Here is an 8398-nt window from a genome sequence, read left to right on the forward strand (position 1 = left end):
TGTTTGTAAATTTGGAGTGCTGTCAGAACAGAGAACAACGACAAAAAATCGGTGTTGCCTACACCGTGTTATCCTCTTTTTAAAATTTGCACCCTGTTGACTTCAATGGGGCAAGTTTTAAACCTGCTTTTAGCCTCTTAACATCCTTGATGTGTCATTACAAGTGCACAGGTCATGTGAGTGATTCCTTCAGAGTGAACATGGGTGAATCTGACTGCAGTAGATGTGAAAGATATGAATAAAAGTGATGTTAATTCAGCCAGCGCAAATACCTGTATTTACTTCCTGTTTTCGGTCGAAGTCCAAAGTAGTCGATTGTCGAGTTCACGCGCATAGTTTTAGTACCTATGATCACGCGCGTGAACTCGACAATCGACTACTGTGGACTTCGACCGAAAACAGGAAGTAAATACAGGTATGAGCTCTGGCTGAATTAACATCACTTTTATTCATATCTTTCACATCTACTGCAGTCAGATTCACCATGTTCACTCGGGAAGGAAGCACTCACATGGCTGGGCACTTGTAATGACACATCAAGGATGTTAAGAGGCTAAAAGCAGGTTTAAAACTTGCCCCATTGAAGTCAACAGGGTGCAAATTTTAAAAAGAGGATAACACAGTGTAGGCAACACCGATTTTTGTCGTTGTTCTCTGTATTGACAGCATTCCAAATTTACAAAAAAATGAGCTCAATGTTAAAATTGACCGGAGTTCTCCTTTAAGATTAGTAGTCGGGGGAACGCAAAACATTTGCGAGAGAATGCAAAATCATATCATTTTTCCTCCCATGTCATGTTTTTTCCCCCCATCACCATGTTCTTTATGGGCTCTGCAAGTACAAAATAAAAAACAAACATTGAAATGTTGCACTTTCTGCAAGATCTATGTGAACATATCTCAAACATTTCATAAATAGTTCCTTCTCTAACAAAATTCCTCTGTCATTATTCACCGACCTCATGTTCGTGATTAACTAACCATCTTCCCTCTCTCCCATTATTATTAAATCAAGAACATGATGCATAACAAGCTTCATCCGTTGAGCATTGTGTGCGGATTCACTTCCGTCTGGACTCCCTCGGAGAAATATCAGGCTTTCACGCTGCTGTTGGTGGTTGGTCTATTGGTTGAGCTCCATATGAAATGCATTACTTCTGGTTTTCGAGCCTTACAGGAGAGTTATCATTCACTGGAAGCAGACTGGAGCGGATTCCTCTCCACGGGTTGCTGTGGTGCTCAGGGAGGCGCTCAGTCAAGGTCAGACTGAAAGGGCTCTTTGTGTGAGCTGGTCCGGTCTGAGAGAGCGAGACGGCTTCAATAGAGCCCTGTGATGCCACACAAAATGGAGGAACGGGCCATGTGGACTACGAACCTGACCATGCAAGATGCTCGTGGTTTATTTTCAGAGCGTCTTTTTCAACGTTCAGTATTACACCGAATAAGTATAAGCAGGCCTACTTCGGTCCTCAAATAGTTTAGTTTTTCTCCATCTCTTTTTGTTTCACTTTTGACAGAAGCACACCCATAATGTCTCCCAGTGAGTGGCCACAAATAGACAATTGCTTTTGCAGGCTGATCTGTGCTCAATGGAGAGTCTGAATTCCAGTCCAACGGCAGCAGCTCTGGAATCGCTCACTGGGAAATGCAAACAGTGTTCCCATGACAACGGTGCGGCGCAGCAAACCCTCGCTCCAAGCTCCTGTGAGGTGAAAGAGAAAAGAAAGGGAAAGAAGTGTGGTTGTCCATTTGCACAGCCGCTTTGAGCGTCTCGCTGGCGACGTTCTGTCGAAGGGCATCCCGACCGCATTGTGAAGTATGTTTGGAGTTTTTGGATAAGATATTCCCACTGGAACTAGACACTGACCTTGATGTAAGGTCACATTGCCAATGTTTAGTTGTTTATGTAGACTTATATATAAACTGGGGAAGTGGACCCATGCCCTTGTCACCATGATAAAGTTGCTGCGTCTTGCAGAATGAACTTCCCCAAAACCCTTTTCTTAATCTGGCTGTAACCAGGAGTGTAGCAACTATTACAACTCTCCCCCTATTTTTATTTTATTTAAATTTTTTTTTTTTTTTTTAAAGTTTTGAGTTTGTTCCCCCTCACTTTTTTTTTTTTCTTTTCTTTTTTTTAGAGATAAGCATTATTATTTATGATATGCTATCTCCATGGTAAGAAAAAAAAATAAAAAATTGTGGAAAAACAGAAAATGCTGGTAATTTTCTGCCTGGACATTAAGTTTACGGACATTTTCTTGTGTGGAGTTACATTCAAGGGTGTAGAGTTACATTCAAGCTATTTTAAGGCATGAAAAAAGAAAAAAACGTTTAAATATGTAATTTTGGTGATCAAAGATGAGTTTTAAGGGATACAATTACTGACTACAGGGAGACTTGGGAGTACATAAATGCAATTTATAATTACTTCTATTGTCTTTGAAATATGGCTCAATTGTACTCCCAAATGTACTGATAGGCCTTTATGGTGAACAATTTTTTTTTTTTTTTTTGTCATTTCTATTGAATCTTGCATGTCATGTATTTATTAGATATATTTGCAATTATTAGATATATTTGCAAGTCTAATATCGAATAACACACTAGAGTTAAAATTATAATCAAGGGCATGTGCTCTGTATGTTAGTCAACACATCAAAATAAGTGTACTTCTTTAAAGCATAAAATTATTAAAACAAAACGATTTAAAATGTACTTTAAAGTAAAACGTTTAATTTGACAATTATTATAAAGTGCATTTTTTTAAAGTGTACTTGAAACTTAGTCATGAAAGTCGTGTACTCTCTTAAAGTACACTTAAGTGGCCTTTTATTTCATTAATATTATATTATTTAAAAGTGCTGTGTATATTATAGATTTGAAGAACACTACAAATGCACATTCAATACAGTTAAGTGCATCTTTTATCTTTAAAGGGGAAAAGGTGAAAGACAGCAGACAGGGACTAATATGTCTGTCACACTATTCAAAAATAAATAAAGGTGGTAAAACATCTATACAACTATAATGTAATGAAATATGCTAAATGCTAACCGGCCAAACATCCGGAATCAAATATTTATAGATAAGTGTCTGTGACCTATTAAAATACCTCGAAAATGTAGATTGATATATAGTAGATTCTATATAATATGCGGAAAATGGTATACTAACAGAGTAGTATGGATGTAGTACGGATGGAGTACGTCTGAATTTCATCCAAACAGGAGCCACTGCCATCTAGTTTTACATCCAATGTTTAAATTTTTTTTGGTCTACTGGATATGTGTTGTTAATCTGTATTTTCAGCACTTTGCCAGTTGAACGATCAACACCAAGTAACATAAGCTAAACTGAATATGGCATATACCTATAAGCTCAACACAAAGGGCAAACGTCACGCTTTTAAAAATTAAGGTTTATTGGTCTCTATGGTTCCATGAAGACGTCCATGAAATCTTTCTATTGTACAAAAAATTCTTTATAGGGACAAAGGTTCTTTGGATTTCTTAAATGTTCTTCATGATTAGAAAAAAATGGTTATTTTAAGAACTGTTCACTAGAAGGTTCTTTAGGGAACCAAAAATGGTTCCTCTATGGCATCACTGCGAAAACCCCCTTTTGAAACCTTTATTTTTAAGAGTGTGAGCAAAGTTATATATTGCGCCCAGTCAGATTGTGTACTCATGACTATAGCTATACTGTTGCTCGCCCAGTTCACTATAAGGTTGAGGTTTGAGCAGACAACACACAGTTTCCTGGACTCTAAATGCTATAATCACAATGAATGGTTTTGATTCAAGTAATGTTAAAATGCACATCCAACCATACACATTATAAGAATACGGGAAACTATTCATTGAGGACATCCTTGGAGTGGACCGAATAAACACTGAGCGGTTAAGATATTTGCAGAAACAGCAAATAGTGCAAACGACTTGGCAGCAAGAGGTCCAGAGAAAGAGCCGGGGGTCCCGAGGGAGAGGAGATGGGCAAGCGAACAAAGCGAGTGATTGGTGCTCTGTGGGCCAGTGACATCTCTCCTGCAGGGGAAGTGGAGGAATGCTGGGAATGTGTTGACTTCACACACGCGCACCCCCCCACGGAAGCCTGGCCTTGATGAAGGCGAATCAATAGGAGCTCTGTGGCGTCTGCACGTGGCGCTTCCTCCAGTACAAACACTACGCCTCGGCCCAGAGGACACCCACCAGCTAGACCTTCACACACAGACAAGAAAAACATGCATATTGATTATGAACGCACAAGCAAATGGCCTTATAGCACATCTGAACATATATTGAGTTTTTTTCAGTGTTGAGCGTTTTGTCCAGTAAGCATGTCTAAACTGGATTATTGGAACTGAATTGACTTCTTACAAATTGTATGCTCTGGCTCCTTCTCTCAATTTCTTATTTTAGAATGTTCAGAATAGCATACAAGCATGTAGTGTGTATACTGTAGTCTATTTGAGCAACGTGTTAGTGTTTACTCTTATGAAAATGAAGTGCGCTTAATTGCATTTCAGTCATAACACCTCTCGAGTGTTTGGCATGGTAATGGATCTGACAATGTTGATATGTTTGGTCTTGATGGAATAGACCTGCTCTGCTGCAGAACATGTAGGGCATTTGCTGCAGCCAATGCAAACACGCGACACGCTGCTGTGAGCAAGTAATGCTGCTGTTGCTGTACAATAGTGTACATGAATTACCCGTAGCAGATCTATATAGGTGGAGCTGGAGAAGGTGGAGGGTTTCTGAAAGCATGCTGCAACTGCAACAGCAAATGCTGACCAAGTATTTAAAGGTTGAGCAGTCATTGGCTACTGATACAGTAGAAACCAATCAGCTGTTCCCTATAGATAATGATGTGATTGCAAGCAGATTGAGTTATGGACCCATCAACCTGCTCTATCTAGAGTTTCATGACAGAAATTTGTATTGAATGTGAACTTCAAGTGTACTTTAAATATTAAAGATAAAAAAAATAAAAACTGCTTGCAGATAGTATAATAATGAGAGACAACTTAAGTGTACTTAAAGTGTACGTAAAGACATGGAGGGCTCACTTTTGTCTTCCCTTGTGAAAAAAGAAGTGCACTCATTTGTACTGAGTGTGCACTTGTATTGTACTTTTTATTTTTTTTAAATCTGTACTTGCAGATAATATATTAATTAATATTGGTGGTCACTTAAGTGTACATAGAAGGAGCAGACATTCGTTACTGTTTCTTAACACACATCAGTACACTTTTAAAAAGTGCACTTTGTAATAATATCAAATTAAAAGTTTTATTTGTAAATATTTTGAACATTTTTGTTTTGTTTTAATAATCTTCTGTCATGCTTTAAAGAAATGCACTTAGTTTGATGTGTTGACTAAAGCACATGAAAAGTACTTAACTGTAGTGTTATTCAGTGTTACATTTAAAGTTAATATATTTAAACTTCATAATTATAAATATATTTAAAGAAATGACATACAAATTTCTAAAGAAATTACATTAAAGTATATTTTACATATAAAGATGTACTTAAGTCATACTTAAGTACTCTTAAGTTCAGCTAATTTCATTTCATATACATTTAAACAATAATATATTTTGATTTAATTGCAATTAACATGCAATTAAGTGTGCAAAGTTACCTATTATGAGCGGATAAATGAGAGACGTGTTAGGGTCTACCCTGAAAAAGAAGTGCGCTTAATTGTATTGAATGTGAACTTGTAGTGTACTTCAAATCTTAAAGATATGTTTTAAAACTGTGCTTACAGATAATATAATATAAATGAAATAAAAGTGCATTTATTTTGATCTATCTAATGTACTAAAACAAATGTAAAGTACTTTTAGTTAATGTATTTTAAATAAATTGCAACTTCATCATTACAAATGTGTAATTACAAATATCTTTAAATACAAGACATACAAGTTTCAATAGAAATGAAATTGAAATACATTTTAGTTTACTGTAAATGCTTGTCAGTACAAAAGCACTCTAAAGTTCAGCTAACTGATTTTAATTTAAATATAAAAGTTTTCGACAAAATTGTGTTTTTTTACACAAAACATTTAAATTAGTTTTTTTTATATTGTTATTTGCTAAGTTAAACATGCAACATAATGTGTCTTGTGAGTTTTAACGTGTGTTTTAACTGCTTCAGATGCTAGTTATAAAAAATATAGTAGGCAGTATTCAGTGTACACTGCTCAGTATGCAGTAAGTATGCTAGTTTTACATTCAAAATGTAGAGCCTCATTCATAAAACACTAGGGGAACGAATTGTTTCAATGATTAAATGCGACAATTTACATCACAATGGATTTACAAACCATTTATACACAAATTTGTTCTGCTTGTGCTTCATGAATGAGGCATAAAGGCCTGTTTTATAATACATACTATACTTAAAAGATATATAATCTACCAAAGCATTACCAAACAGGAGGATGAACCTCAAGAAGAGGTTCTGGAAAATGCATTAATATATTTTATCTAATAAAAATGGCAATGTGGTAAAAATACGTTTTTTCAAAATGAAGGCTTGGATTAAAATGACATTCTTATATGATAAAATGTTCCATAATAATCAGAAAGGAGAGAGAGCCCTCGCTTTAAATCACAAGACTTAAACTCCTGTGAGTTTGAGAGGGAAAACTAATTCTTGTCTATCTCATAACCTCTTTGTAAATGATATTTTGCCGTTTCGTTTTCTGCTCATTTTCACAGAAATTCTCCCCTGTGTAACTGTACATGAGCACAAAACAAATAGCTTGTGACAATTAGATTAAGTACAAAGTCTGAAATAGCAATTGAATGTGAAAGGCCAAAACCCAGCATGGAACTAGAGTAGTGAGGAATCGCTAGAGTGTTTTATGATCTCCAAGCGCAAGTCTGGGGAATTCTGTGAAGAAATTACACTGCGGACAGTCTCAAATGACCAAATAGGCATGGAGGCCTCACTTCTGTCTTCTCTTGTGAAAAAGATGTGCATTTAATTGTACTGAGTGTGCACTTGTAGTGTTTTTCTATGAAGCCCCTTAAACGACATGTTGAAGGGGGGATGAGACTGCAGGAAAAATTGTCAATGCTTTTGTGTTCCCACGCTAAAGATTTGTTCCTCCAAAAAAGTTTGAGTTCCCACGCAAAACTTTCGCGTTCGCAGAGAAACTTACCTGAGAAACTTTGCGTTCCTTTGCAAAACTTTAGCATTCCATGTAAACTTTGCATTCGCTCGCAAAACTTTAGTATTTTTAGTAAGGAATGCAAAGTACCCGAGAAACTTTGCATTCCTTCGCAAAACTTTAGCGTTCGCTAAGAAACTTTGCATTCCCTTGCAAAACTTTAGCGTTCCCTAAGAAACTTTGCATTCGCTCGCAAAACTTTAGTATTACACGAGAAACTTTGCATTCCCTCGCAAAACTTTAGTATTACCCGAGAAACGTTGCATTCCCTTGCAAAACTTTAGCGTTCCCTAAGAAACTTTGCATTCGCTCGCAAAACTTTAGTATTACACGAGAAACTTTGCATTCCCTCGCAAAACTTTAGTATTACCCGAGAAACGTTGCATTCCCTTGCAAAACTTTAGCGTTCCCTAAGAAACTTTGCATTCGCTCGCAAAACTTTAGTATTACACGAGAAACTTTGCATTCCCTCGCAAAACTTTAGTATTACCCGAGAAACGTTGCATTCCCTTGCAAAACTTTAGCGTTCCCTAAGAAACTTTGCATTCCCTCGCAAAACTTTAGTATTACCCGAGAAACTTTGCATTCCCTCGCAAAACTTTAGTATTACCCGAGAAACTTTGCATTCCCTTGCTAAACTTTAGCGTTCCCTAAGAAACTTTGCATTCCCTCGCAAAACTTTAGTATTACCCGAGAAACTTTGCATTCCCTCGCAAAACTTTAGTATTACCCGAGAAACGTTGCATTCCCTTGCAAAACTTTAGCGTTCCCTAAGAAACTTTGCATTCGCTCGCAAAACTTTAGTATTACCCGAGAAACTTTGCATTCCCTCGCAAAACTTTAGTATTACCCGAGAAACTTTGCATTCCCTTGCTAAACTTTAGCGTTCCCTAAGAAACTTTGCATTCCCTCGCAAAACTTTAGTATTACCCGAGAAACTTTGCATTCCCTCGCAAAACTTTAGTATTACCCGAGAAACTTTGCATTCCCTCGCAAAACTTTAGTATTACCCGAGAAACTTTGCATTCCCTCGCAAAACTTTTGCGTTCCCTAAGAAACTTTGCATTCCCTCGCAAAACTTTAGTATTACCCGAGAAACTTTGCATTCCCTCGCAAAACTTTAGTATTACCCGAGAAACTTTGCGTTCCCTCGCAAAACTTTAGCGTTCCCTAAGAAACTTTGCATTCCCTCGCAAAACTTTAGCATTC

Source organism: Abramis brama, assembly GCF_963993115.1.
Source record: "Abramis brama genome assembly, chromosome: 1".
Lineage (NCBI taxonomy): Eukaryota > Metazoa > Chordata > Actinopteri > Cypriniformes > Leuciscidae > Abramis > Abramis brama.